The 14322-nt window shown below is 46.3% G+C and overlaps 1 protein-coding gene and 1 long non-coding RNA gene across 2 annotated transcripts in view; one reads left to right on the top strand and one right to left on the bottom strand.

The window, feature by feature from the left end:
- The window catches only part of SLC36A1 (solute carrier family 36 member 1), a 286800-nt gene that overhangs the window by 178637 nt on the left and 93841 nt on the right, over positions 1-14322 (top strand). The gene's annotated exons all lie outside the window — the stretch shown is intronic.
- On the bottom strand, positions 3551-5437 carry LOC309658379. Its single transcript, XR_014262214.1, has 2 exons — positions 4324-5437; positions 3551-3839 (listed from the first exon to the last, which is right to left on the bottom strand). It is a non-coding gene; the product is annotated as an uncharacterized lncRNA (long non-coding RNA).

Genomic DNA, 14322 nt, shown 5'->3' with positions numbered 1-14322 from the left:
TGACAAAGAAGGAAACTGAGGCTCGTGGAGGGGATCTTGGCTGGGGTCACCCAGCTAGAAATCCCCAGAGTAGCTGACCCCAGAGACTCTACTCCTATCCAGTGGAACTCTTAGGCAGAACTTGGCCAGAAACTAGGTCCTCTGACATTCAGCTTCATGCTTCTTGCTTCTAGAATAGAAATTCAGCCTGGTGTACCCCTTCTGGGAGGCCTCTACATCCCTGAACCAGGAGCGACCAACTTCAGGTGCACCCTTAATAGTGTGGAGCGACAAGCAAGATTCCAAATGCAAGGCCCCGTGACTCCAGCCCACCTGCCTTCCCTTCTTACCTGTTCCCTCCGAACAAGGAAGATGCTTACACCTCCCAGTCCAAGGTCCACCCACACCACCCTAACTCCTGCCCAGCAAACAGCACCAACGTGGCCCCTGCTTAGATCTCCCTAGGGATGCACTGCCAGCCCTTGGAGGAAGGCACCTGGCAGAGGCCTGACGCAGAGGGAACTGGGCGGGAGGGGTCACAGGTTTGGGGTGAGCCATCCCCTTGGCCCCGCAGACTCTTGGCCCCAAGCGAAGAATGCCACTGGACGAGGGGCAGGGCAGGGTCCCGTAGCTCCAGCGTGAGGGGTATCCTAACTGCAGATGATCCTGGGGTTACTGCTAGGTCCCCCTCCCTGCCCCATTAGCCGGCTTTCCAGCAGGACTGATTAGTACCCACGCCTTGTACTCCCTGTGAGCACACAGCCCACACCCTTACCTCCTCCTGGGCCCTTACCTAATAATGACCCCCAACCCCCGCCAAGATCACCCCATCCCCACCTTGGGTTGTGCACTGACTTGAGCAAACCACAGGCCTGTGTACTGTGCTAAGGCAGGATGAGTCAGGGGCAGAAGTCGAGGTGCTGAGAGCCCTGGGGAGCGGCTGTGAGCAGACAAGAGGAAGCTCTGCGGCCCGCGAGGAGTGAATCAGGCAGGAGTGGCTCGGATCTTGGTTTCCAGCCTCTACTCAGCAAATACCTGTAGCAGCCAGGGAGGTGGGGGGGATGGAGAACCAAGCACCCCTGGTCTTGGGTCAGGCAGCATTGAAGAAGTCTGTTTTTCCAGGAAAATATGTAGATGTCATCTCTCGAGTTGCTGCAGTATGCTTATGGGGGAATGAGAAGGCTCTGTGTGTGTGTTCATGTGTGTACATGTGTGCATGTGTCTGCATGTGATAGGTTCGTGTGTGTCTCTGGGCACACCTGTCTATACACCCATCTATGTGTTTGTGTCTCTGTGTGCAGTGTCTACGTCTGTGTGTGAATGTGTAGGTCACTCTGCACCTGTGCCGGTGTGTCTCTGTTGTGTGGATCTACATGTCTGTCTTTCCCTCTGTAACCTGTCTTAGTGCAGCAAGCAAGAGACCCCAAGCTTGGCTCCTGCCATATGATCCCACAACCGGTAATCTCAACCACCACATTTGACTGTTAGCCCTTTGAGGACAGGCACCACTTCCTGTTTTTCTCACTGTTGTGGGAACATAATAGATACTCAATACCATTTGTTGAATTAATATCTCAGAGAGGCTCCCACCTGGCCCAGGTCCCTGAGAAGCTCCAGAAGTCCCAAACAGGGGGATGCGAGAGGGACTTCAGCCAGGTTGATCCCATTCCTAGCTCAGGACACAAGTGTCAGCTGACCTCTCCAACCCTCAGACTTTTGTCCATTGTCCTCTTCTGCCCTGGTCAAAAGTCATGAAACAAAGCTCTGAGCTCTGCTATAACCTTGCTGTGTGAACTTGAGTAAGTCTCTTTCCCTCTCTGGACCTCAGTTGCCCTGTTAAAAGAGCAAGTTGGACTTAACGGACATCAGAGGCCACATCCAGTCTCAGCATGGTGTGGTGTGTGTTTGTTTGTTTGTTTGTTTTTTGGCAGTGCCGCGCCCCCTGCAGTGGAAGCACGGAGTCTTAACCACTGGACGGCCAGGGAAGTCTAGCATGGTGTGGTTTTTACCTTCAACACCTTTGCTCAGTGACCCCTGTCTATCCTGACATTGGATTGATTTAATTGACTCTCTCAGATCCTTCTCCCACTCCTTGTACAACTTTCCCTGATCCCAGCTCAGGCTGTGAACCGAGGTCCCAACCAAGTCCTGCTCTTTGAGTCTTCACGCTGTTGCTGTGTTCTCTGCTGTGAGTGCCCATTGGTAATCCCCAGACATTATAATTAAGATCCCCTTTGCTAGAAGCCCACTGGTTGACATTTATAGGCTTGGGAAGGGAACATTTTGGGAAAATGGTGATGAAAAATGCAGTCCTCTACCACCTTGGCCTCTGGGCCTCTGGGGGTGGAAGCATTCTGTGAGTTGATTTTTCCAGGGAGAGTTGGGGTGGGGGAGACGAGGGGAAAGGTATTGCTGATTAACATGCTACAACCTTCATTTAAGTATTTCAGGTGGGAACCTTCCCTAGATGTACAGTATTACTGCTTCCCTGCCTTCCCAAACAAGAGGCTAAGCGTGACTTCATCTTTACTTGATGACTCAGGGCCATTATAAAACATTAATGATTGAATTGAGTGTTAATGCTGGAATGTCTTCAAGGGCTGGGAAGGTATGTTAGGCTATTTGCCCCTGCATTGCAAGAGCCAGGCTTTTCTTCTTTTTTTTTTTAATTTGTTTTTGGCTGCGTTGGTTCATGGTTGCTGTGTGTGGGCTTTCTCTAGTTGCGGTGAGCAGGGGCTACTCTTCATTGCAGTGCACGGGCTTCTCATTGTGGTGGCTTCTCTTGTTGCAGAGCATGGGCTCTAAGTACACAGGCTCAGTAGTTGCAGCACATGGGCTCAGTAGTTGCGGTGCGTGGGCTTCAGTAGTTGTGGTGCATGGGCTGAGTAGTTGTGGCTTGCAGGCTCAGTAGTTGTGCCACACGGGCTTAGTTGCTCTGCGGCATGTGGGATCTTCCCGGACCAGGGCTCGAACCCGTGTCCCCTGCATTGGCAGGCTGATTCTTAACCACTGCACCACCAGGGAGGTTCCCAGGCTTTTCTTTTTCATATTTTTTCTTTGTTCATTGCAGAAGTATCAGCTGACACTTATTTTAGGGGCCCTTCTCGCTCTATTTACAACAGTGAATCTGTTTGATAACTGCACATCTACGTTGTGTAGAAAATGAGAACATATATTGTCTAAGCAAGGGGCTCTCCTAAGAGTGAAATACATGGTAGAATTTATTGTGGCTACTCAGAAGCCGTTTTTTTCCAGCACGTGTTAGCCATGTGAGCCTAAAAAGATATTTCTACAGCTCTGATCTATAAAATGGGATGAATAATAGTATCTGCCTTGTAAGGTTACTGCAACTAAATGTAAAGTTATATGCAATAAAAGCACTTTATACACTGCCTGGCAATAGTAGCTACTCAATAAGGGTTATTTGTTTTATTCTTAACTAGTATTCCTGTCTGAGTTTTGGGTCAGTGACATTGCTGGGTAGCTGCTTGAGTTCTGCATGACTAAGATGACTCGTTCCTATGCTTCAAGCTGCAAGTAACAGAAAATCCAACTAACAGTATCCTAAACAAATAGGTCTTTGTTTTTATTACAAGAAAAACACAGGTAGAGAGCTCTTGGCATTAGTTCAGTGGCTCAATTATGTCAGGACTGGTGTCATTGCAGTTCTTTTGGCCTCTGCCTCATGGTCACAATGCAGCTGCTGCAATTCCAGCCATCACATCCTCTTTCAAGTCAGGAAGAGGGAGATAGAGTGATGCTGGCTATGTCTGTTTTCCCTGTGTTTCCTTTCCCAGCAGATTTCTCCTTGTTTCATGGTCTAGAACTGGGTCACGTGACCACTGTCAGTACAAGGGATTCTGAAAAACATGAAACAGGGGTGTCATGATTAGCTTAGACCAAACATCACTCCTGGGACTTAGCACGCCATCTCTCCCTGTTCCCAACCTCTATCCAGGGTTCTGTTAGTGAAGAAGAGGGAAAAATAGATATTGGGTCAGCAGCTAACATTGTTTATCCCAGTAACTATCATCATTCTTTTTTTGGTCTCAATTAGGAAATTTTGATTGAAAATGACAGAAACCAAAATTAGACTGGCTTAAGCAAAAATCAAGAAATGGATAGATAGAAAAATTAATAGAAAGAAAAAGGAAAGAAAGAAGGAAGGGAAATAATAAAAGAAATTAATTGACTCATTTTCCTGAGAAGCCCAGGAATAGTTTGGCTTTAGGTAAGTCTGGGGCCAAATGTGCAAACAGCATTAGCAGAAGACTGCCCTTCTCCACTTTCTGTTTTTTTTTTTTTCTTTTGTATTTGCTTAATAATCAGGTAAATTCTCCTCACCTGATGGTGCCTGGGAGCTCCAAGCTCTCATTCACCCCACCTCTGGTCTAGCAGAAAAGAGAGTGAGTCATTTCTCCCTGTCACTACAAGCAGAAGTTCCAGGGTGAAAGTTGGTTGGCTGTGATTGGGTCACAGGCCCATTCCCGAGCCAATCATGGTGACCATAGGGAATTCAGGGCTCTGATTGGCAAGGCCATGTCTCAGCCCCAACCCTGGAGCAAAGTTTGGGTCATCTGCCCCAAAACCACTGGTTAAAATTGAAGGTTAGAGTCGACTGGACCCTTCATGAAAATCAGATGTGGAACCAGAGGAAGGGGGAATGAATGCAGAGCAGGCCTAAAGCTTTGCAGTTTTACCATAGACCTATGAATTAGGAAATGCAGGGATTCTTGTCCCATTTTGCAGTGGGCATAACTATCTGAGAGAGCCATTTAACTCACAGGTGATTAGGATGAATCCCAGTGCATCTGGCTTCCTGGTGTTTCCCCTACACCACCTCCTGAGCCGACTGACAACTGGTCAACCCAGCGATTGTCCAGAGCCATGGGACAATCTAGCCAGAGGGACCACCAAGAGAGACCACTGGTTGCATATTGTCCTTATAAAGCTTCTTTATCTCCATTGTCTTATTAGAGCTTCACACTATCCTGTGAGGAGGGCAGGACCAGAAATAGGTCCATTCTAGAGAAGAGAAGGAAGCTGAGGAGTGATAGTAACCGCTGTGATTTCTCCAGCACTTACTTTATGCCCGGCCCTACATTATCTTGTTCATTTCTCATCAATGCTATGAAGAAAGAACTATTAGCACCACCATTTTTCAGACAGGTAGCTCAGGGTCAGAAGAGTTAAACAACTTGCCCAGGGTCACACAGCTAGTAAGAAGAGAAGCTGGGGCTTGAGGCAGGGGTCTGTTTACAAAACTGGGCAGTAAACAAAGGAACCTCCATCCAAACCGGGTTCTTAGTAAAAACACACCTGTATACTGCAATCTGAGGATTGGAGGGGTAGATATTTGGGGTGCCTGGAGCAACCTGGTAGAGGCAGGGATAAGTGTCAAGAAGGCAGCTCCAAGAAGCATCAACAAAGAGTCAGGCCCTTTTTCCTGCTTTCATGACACCTGGAATCATGCCCCCTCTGCTTTCCTTCTGCCTGCTCCCCACCCCGACATGACCTATTCATGACACCTTCAGCCCCAAAGACTGTCACCAAACTCCAGAAATGAGCCCAGTGGCTTGGGAGTCTGGGAACCTGCATTTGAGTCTGTCCCTCACTCTCTAGGTGAACCTAAGAAAAGTCCCTCTCTGGGCCTCAGTTTCCCCATCTGCGAAAGGAGTTAGTTGGACTCAATAATTTCTAAAGCCACTTCTGGCTCCAGCTGGAATCACTATCTCAGGTTCCAAGATTTCTCCACCCCTTGCCGTAGCTTCAGATTTCTTGCCTGGGGGAAGAGCTAGGGCAAGTTGCTACAGTTCAGCTCTCTCACACAGCAGAGAGGCAGAGGGGCATGGCTCCTGGCCCAGCAGGAAGGCTTACCTAACCTCAGCAAGCTGAGCAAATCCCTGAGAACAAAAAGAGGGGAGGACCTGAAGAGGGAGGGGATTGAGCGAGTCTTTCCCTGCCTGGCTGAACCAACTTTAACCCCTTCCATGCCTCCCCAAGCAGCAGGAGGGCAAGCAGGGTTGCACGGCAGGGCATGCTTGGGCATCTAGGAATTGCTCTGCCTCCAATGCCAACTTTCCATAAGGGAGGCCTCCCAGAGAGCAGCTGCAGCTGGAAATGCCATTTGTCCTTCACAGACCCAGACACAGGGCATCAGAGCTGGGAAGAGTCCCACACTATCATTTGCAAGTCAGGAGGCCGAGGCCCAGAGATGGGGAGGAACTTGCCCAAGATCACACAGCTTTAGACTCATAGGAAAGAGCTTGGAGTAGCACAATACCAGACACATGGATTAATCAAATTTGTGAACAGTAGGAACCTAGGCCTCCTTGTCTATACCATATTGCCTCTTGGGATTCTTGAATCAAAGAATTTCCATCCCCAAATTAGAAGCAGATTGTTGAGGCCTGTCCATAAATTCCTCACCTGAACTTGCAGTGACTAATTCTCCCAGGAATATGGGATCAAACCCACTGTGGCTATTAAAAATTTAATACAAAGCCCCAGTGCCTTCGGGCTGTGCTTTCTTATTAGCCCTGGAACAGGGCGAAGCCTGCATAGTCAGGCTGAGCCAAGAATGCAAGGGTTGGAGTTTCTTCCCTGAGAAGCTCTCTGGGGCAGCCCTCTCCCCCTCTGGAGGTATCTTGGGGGGACCTTCAGAAAAAGGAGTATATTTTTCCTGTACCAGCCCCTGTCATAGACAAAGTGGGGTACTCCTTAGCCAAAAGAAGCCTGGATTAATACAGATCACCCCTTTCCCAAAGTACCCCTGCCCTAACATTTCCCCCATACAGTTGAAATTCCACCCTTAGTATGAAACAGACTCCCGGGTCTCTCAAAGGCCTCTGTGAATGTGTATGTGACGCACAGGGGAAGAAGGAAGTTGGGGGTCCAAGCTATTGGTGACTTTTAAGCAGTGGGCATATTTTTGAGCTGGGAAAGTAGCCAGATTGCATCAAAATTGGGAGCCTGGGACAGGAAGAGGGCTCTGGGTGATCTGTGTTTGGCAGTGGTTATGTGGCAGGGTTGCCTTGCCTGCTGGAATTGGTTAATCAAGGGACCGATAGGACTATGAGGTATCATGTGGCTTGTGAGCCCAGGAATGCCTTCTTGGCCCAGGCTCCCTGTGAAGTCGCTGGAAGATAGACGCTCCAGGGGCTATTTGTAACTATTATAAGTGCCATTCTGTGCCTGGCATTGTGCTAGGCACCCCGGGTAAAGCAACAAAACCCACATGGTTCCTGCCCTCGAGGACAATGACAAGTGGGAAATACAAAGATCACTCTGTCATTTTAGATGTGCCTAAACCCCAATGAGGTGAGTTTGTCTCTGGCAAACTTGCATCCCGGAGGGATCACAGAGCTATGTTTATTATTCATCAGACATGTGTTAACTCTATCCCACATGCCTCTCCCTCTCTCACGAGCATATCCAGTCCATCAGTGAGCACTCCCAGCTCTACCTCCAAAACACACACCCCAAATTTGACCAGCCTCTCTGTCCTTGACCCAGATGTTGATGCTGCCTTTTTTTTTTTTTTTTTTTTTTTTGGCCGTGTGCTTGTGGGATCTTAGTTCCCTGACCAGGGATTGAACCCGCGCCCCCTGCATTGGAAGTGTGGAGTCTTAACCACTGGACCACCAGGGAGTTCCATTGTTGCTTCCTTTTATCCCCTAGATGGCCGTTCCCCCGCCTCCACTCTTGCCTCCCTGCTGTAGTCTGTTCTCAGAGGAGCAGTCAGAATGATTTGCTGTAAGATGTAAGTCACTCTTCTCCCAAAATCCTCCACGGACATCCCATGGCCCTTAGCATGAAACGCATAGAGGTGCAGAGGCACCATGGCCCCTAGACAAAACCTTCATACTCTGTCTCCTACCTACTGGTCATCTTCCCTGCTTCTTCCTACTCCTAGAAGATGACACTTTGTTCCTTTCTCTGGGTCCCTGAAATTACTGCTCCTTCTTGGAATGTTCATCCCAGCTCAACTGGGAGTTGTCTAGGTCTCAACTCAAAAGTCACCACCTCAAAGAGGCCCTCCTTGACTACTTTTTTTTTTTTTGACTACTTTAACTGAAGCCCACCCCCATCACTCATTCTCCATCACATTCTTTTATTTTTATTGTCACAGCACTTACAATAACTGAAGTTATCTTATTTATCTGTTTCTATGTTTATGGTCTGTCAATCTCTTCCCACTAGAACGTATGCCCCTTTAGGGCAGGATTTCTATCTTCTTTTTTCACCACTATCTACCTAACCCCTAGAACCCAGTACACAGTAAAGTCTCCAAAAATTTTTGTGGCCTCATTAGATGACTAGCACAGCGCTCAGACATGTGTTTTAGAGAGGAACATAGACCTTGACTCCATCTACCCATTTATCAGATGGGGAAATGGAGATTCAGAGAGAGACCAGGACTTGCCCAAAGTCATCCAATCATTCATATAAGCTGATACACAGATAAGAAGAGGTAGCCATGTGAGGATATGGGAAAACAGCTAGTGCAAAGGGCCTGAGGCAGGACCTGTACAGGAGAGGAAGTAGGAGTTGAATGTGGAGGAGAGACTTGTGAGGTGAGGTGGCCAGGCAAGCAGAAGCCAGGCCATGCATACGCAGCTTGGGTTTTATTCCCCCTGAAGCAGGGATGTGAATTACTCTGCCCACTTGGGTAGGATGCTCAGAGAGCATGGAATCTGAGCAACCAATCAGACCCCCGTGAGAAGCCCAGAGTGAAGGTGCTGGGGTTGAGCAAGTCCCGCCAAGTGTGTTTGCCAGGACATCAAAGGTGCTGTGGGCAGCGGTAGCCGCCCGTCTGAACTCCATTACTGCACGAGGAGCACTCAGAGCCTGGTTAGTGCAAGCGCAGCCCTCACTGTGCGATCACACCACCGCTGCCGGCTCACCGCGTGCCAGATTGCTGCACACTTAGTTACTCCTGCCACAGGCTTTGGACCAATTAAGTGAGCAAAGAGGGTGGTTAACAAGGAGTAAACAACCCAAATACCCATAATTACGCTAAGGATTTGCTCTAATACATCTAAGCCAAGAGGTGGGAGTCGGAGCAGGAGGGAACATGGGGCCTCCTCTTTACTCTATTTGGTCTGCCCCGCTAGAGTCTCTTCCACCCAGCCCACCCTGCCTCGTACCCTGATATGGCTGTCTGCTGATTTTTCTTCTTCTTTTTTTTTTTTTTTGGTGGAGGAGGGCATGCATGCTAGGTTCTAACCTTTAGGGTTATAGCAAACAAAGCAAAGCCCCTGTTCTCATCGAACTGACATTTTAGTCAGATAATCAACAGGTAAACAACTATAAACCGCACACATGCTCTGAAGAACATGGATGTGGTGTAAGGGGAATAACATCCAACTCCTGGGGGTTGGATGTTAGTTTGTGTAGTGTGTCCAGAGAAGGCCTTTCTGATAAGGTGACATCTGAGCAGAGACCTAAAGGAAATCAGGGAGTCGGGCACGCAGTACCTGAGGGAAGAGCATTCCATGCAAAGGGCATGGCAGCTACGAGGGTCTTGAGACAGACTTGCAGGGCAGGGCAGCATGACTGGACCAGAGCAAGCCGTAGCTTAGGAGCAGCTACAGCGCGGGGTTGGAGCTGGTTCCAGGTAAGAACGGCATGTGCGAAGGCCTCAGGAGAGAGACAAGAGCTTTCTGTTTTTCAAAGTGTTTTACCTCATTTGATCCTTAGAACAAAGCTGTAAGGCTAAGAAGCGTAGATGTCTTTTTCCGTTTGACAGCTGAGGAGCTGAAGCTCTAGAATGTCTAACAGTTCAGCCAGGATCACACAGGAATATCCTGATTCAGGAGCTGAAATCTGTGGTCTGCACTATTTTTTTCAGGTCAGATCTGAAGCTCATTCCTTTGACACCGTGCCATCGTAAGCTTCCAAAACAAGATCAGCTCTTAGGCAAGCCTCTGAATGAGTTACAAAGTTCCGAGCAGAGCCAGGTGAAGCCAAGTTGCCAGCCATGATATAGAATGCTCTGTGGTGAGTCTGTATAGAGACTTAACACACCCTGTACAAGTGTAGTAATTTAACCAGTGTGGCTGAAAAACTTAGCTCTCGTCTTTTGAAGAAACCTTTATAGGAACAGTGTAAGTTAGAATCATGTTCGTGTCAGATCGTAACTTAGTATCTCTGGAATGAAATTCTTTTCAAATATACGTCCTTTGGAATTCCTCCAAGAAGCTTCCTGCAGAGTTTCAGGTAGAGAGAATAATCTAAAAGATAATATCAAGATTGTCATCCAGAAGACCAGATTCCCCCACAAGGGACACTTACACGGATTTTGTGAAAGTTTTCACAGAATTCTCTTCAGATCTGCCATGGTTTGGCATTTGTCTCCATGCCATTAATGTTTACTGAATTCCTGATATTATTGTTGTTATCATTTTTATTATTCAGTTTTGATTTGTCACCTTATCAAATGAAAGCAACTAGATGGATGGTCACCAAATTTAGTGGGAATGTTTGTGAGCATCTTGTGTAAAACGTAAGCTGTGTAGGAAACAAAATTTATTTTGCAGGGCTCAGGTGGGGGGCATCTCAAAGAGTAGGGAAGTCATCTTAGACCCTGGATGGGTGGCTGATCAAGAGAGACAAGCCATAGCCCTGAGGAAGCTGTAGAAAGAGAAACACAAAGAGGGTTTTAAAATTTAACTCCCATATTGCAAGTCACAAGGGCAGACGCTCTGAATCACAGGCATTGATTTGGGATGGGGCTGGTTCTCACACAGGCCACACCATGTCACATGATCCAGGGATCTGTCTCTTAATAATGCTAATGATATTGGCAAGCAGCACTGACACCACACCTCCAACAGGCCTCTTAGAGCATTATTCTCATGTTACAATGATTGGGGAGCATTTCTGTTTATTGTAGCACAATGGTTCTCAAGCTTTTTGGTCTCTGGACCCCTTTACACTCTTAGTTTATTAGAAATTAAAACTGAGAAGAATATTCTAAATCTTTATGGGGTAATTTATTTATTTATTTATTATTTATTATTATTTTTTAATACAGTAGGTTCTTATTAGTTATCCATTTTATACATATTAGTGTGTATACGTCAATCCCAATCTCCCAATTCATCCCACCACCCCCCCTAACTTTCCCTCCTTTGTGTCCATACATCTTTGTTCCCTACATCTGTGTCTCTCTTTCTGCCCTGCAAACCGGTTCATCTGTACCATTATTCTAGATTCCACATATATGCGTTAATATGTGATATTTGTTTTTCTTTTTCTGACTTACTTCACTCTGTATGACACTCTAGATCCATCCACGTCTCTACAAATAACCCAATTTCGTTCCTTTCTGTGGCTGAGTAATATTCCATTGTATATATGTACCACATCTTCTTTATCCATTTGTCTGTCGATGGGCATTTAGGTTGCTTCCATGACCTGGCTATTGTAAATGGTGCTGCAGTGAACATTGGGGTGCATGTGTATTTTTGAATTATGGTTTTCTCAGGATATATGCCCAGTAGTGGGATTGCTGGGTCGTATGGTAGTTCTATTTTTAGTTTTTTGAGGAACCTCCATAGTGGCTGTATCAATTTACATTCCCACCAACAGTGCAAGAGGGTTCCCTTTTCTCCACACCCTCTCCAGCATTTGTTGTTTGTAGATTTTCTGATGATGCCCATTCTAACTGGTGTGAGGTGATACCTCATTGTAGTTTTGATTTGCATTTCTCTAATAATTAGTGATGTTGAGCAGCTTTTCATGTGCTTCTTGCCCATCTGTATGTCCTCTTTGGAGAAATGTCTATTTAAGGCTTCTGTCCATTTTTTGATTGGGTTGTTTGTTTTTTTAATATTGAGCTGCATGAGCTGTTTATATATTTTGTAGATTAATCCTTTGTCCATTGATTAATTTGCAAATATTTTTTCCCATTCTGAGGGTTGTCTTTTTGTCTTGTTTGTAGTTTCCTTTGCTTTGCAAAAGCTTTTAAGTTTCATTAGGTCCCATTTGTTTATTTTTGTTTTTATTTCCATTACTCTAGGAGGTGGATCAAAAAAGATCTTGCCGTGATTTATGTCAAAGAGTGTTCTTCCTATGTTTTCCTCTAAGAGTTTTATAGTGTCCCGTCTCACATTTAGGTCTCTAATCCATTTTGAGTTTATTTTTGTGAATGGTGTTAGGGAATGTTCTAATTTCATTCTTTTACATGTAGCTGTCCAGTTTTCCCAGCACCACTTATTGAAGAGACTGTCTTTTCACCATTGTATATCCTTGCCTCCTTTGTCATAGATTAGTTGACCATAGGTGTGTGGGTTTATCTCTGGGCTTTCTCTCCTGTTCCATTGATCTATATTTCTGTTTTTGTGCCAGTACCATACTGTCTTGATTACTGTAGCTTTGTAGTATAGTCTGAATTCAGGGAGTCTGGTTCCTCCAGCTCCATTTTTTTCCCTCAAGACTGCTTTGGCTATTCGGGGTCTTCTGTGTCTCCATACAAATTTAAAGATTCTTTGTTCTAGTTCTGTAAAAAATGCCACTGGTAATTTGATAGGGATTGCATTGAATCTGTAGATTGCTTTGGGTAGTATAATCATTTTCACAATATTAATTCTTCCAATCTGGAGTAATTTATTTTAAAAATAACAATGAACCCATCACATATTCACAAAAAGTACCCTTATGAAAAATGTTTTCAAGATAAAACATTAGTGGACTTCCCTGGTGGTGCAGTGGTTAAGAATCCGCCTGCCAATGCAAGGAACATGGGTTCAGGCCCTGGTTGGGGAAGGTCCCACATGCTGTGGAGCAACTAAGCCTGTACACCACAACTACTGAGCCTGCAAGCCACAGCTACTGAGCCTGCGTGCCACAACTACTGAAGCCCACATGCCTAGATCCCATGCTCCGCAACAAGAGAAGCCACCACAATGAGAAGCCCGCGCACCACAACGAAGAGTAGCCCCCACTCGCTGCAACTAGAGAAAGCCCGTGCGCAGCAACAAAGACCCGACACAGCCAAAAATAAAAAACAAATAAATAAATAAATTTATTAAATAAATAAATAAATAAGTAGTGAGGAGAGTGGCATTGTTCTACATTTTTGCACATCTCTGCAGAAGATACCGGGATTCTACCAGCTGCTTGCTGTGATATCATAAGTCATGTAGGTTCTGGAAAACTCCATTGTGCCCTCATGAGAAAATGAGAGTTAAAAAGGCAACCAAGTTCTTACTAATAAAGAAAATTATTTTGACCTTTTGGACCATGAACAAAGGTCTCTGGGACCCTCAGGGTTCCCCAGGCCACTCCATGAGAATCACTGGTGTAGTGATTACGGCCAAACTCTTGGGAACGATGGACAAGTCAGTCAGCCTCTCTGTGCCTCAATTTCCATGCTTATAAAATGTGGGACAGTAATAACTGTTGCCATAAGAGTCTTACGACAATAAAATGACTTAATATGGGTAAAGTGCCTGAAACATAATAACAGCTCAATAAATCCTGGCTGTTAAGATGAGCCTCTCAAGAGCCCATGGGTTCATCTTCCTCTTGTACAGAGCATGGAGTAGGTAGGCACTCAAGGAATCTTTTACGAATAAATGAAGGTACACGTGAATAATTCCCTCATGTCAGAGGACTCTGCAGACCCTCCTGGGACCGAGGGAAGTCAGTTTTCTTGCTCCTATTACATAAGCTAAGCAGATCAGAGAGGCCGGGTGATTCATCACAGTCACTTAGCAGACCCCGTTCGCACCAGCTGTCCTACTGAGCACGGCCCTCCTCCATCCCCACACTCGCTACACCTACAGGCACCTGGGCACACTTGGAATGGGGATCCTCCACTGTCTGATTTTGTCCCGATGTGAAATGCACCCCATCTGCAGTCTCATGGGCCAAACCACATCTACATAAGACCTCAGTCTAAGATACCTGAGCTCCCCTGCCTCTGCTGTGTCATCCAGAGAGCACTTCCGGGTTATAATTACATATGGACTTATTTCATTATTCATTGCCTCCCCACCTAGGTCAGGGACCCTCTTGGTCTTTTTTGCTCTGTTGGCTGCAGCACCTGGGATGTGGTAGGGGCTCTTATTAGGGGATGTTTATTGAAGAAAAGAAGAAATAGGATAATGTCTTTTCATTGACCAACCAAAACAAGACAAGTTGGACAGTTTTTCTAGGTGATTAGATGTTAGGGATAAAGGAGAGAGGAGGAGAGAATGGTAAAATGTTAAAACAGAAAGTCAAGCAAAGGACCTCCCTGGTGGCACAGTGGTGAAGAATCTGCCTGCCAATGCAGGGGACACGGGTTCGAGCCCTGGTCCGGGAAGATCTCACATGCCTCGGAGCAACTAAGCC

Source organism: Balaenoptera physalus, assembly GCF_965194825.1.
Source record: "Balaenoptera physalus genome assembly, chromosome: 3".
Classification (NCBI taxonomy): Eukaryota; Metazoa; Chordata; class Mammalia; order Artiodactyla; family Balaenopteridae; genus Balaenoptera; species Balaenoptera physalus.
Note: the sequence above shows the minus strand (reverse complement) of the source record. Positions and strands in the feature narration are given on the sequence as shown.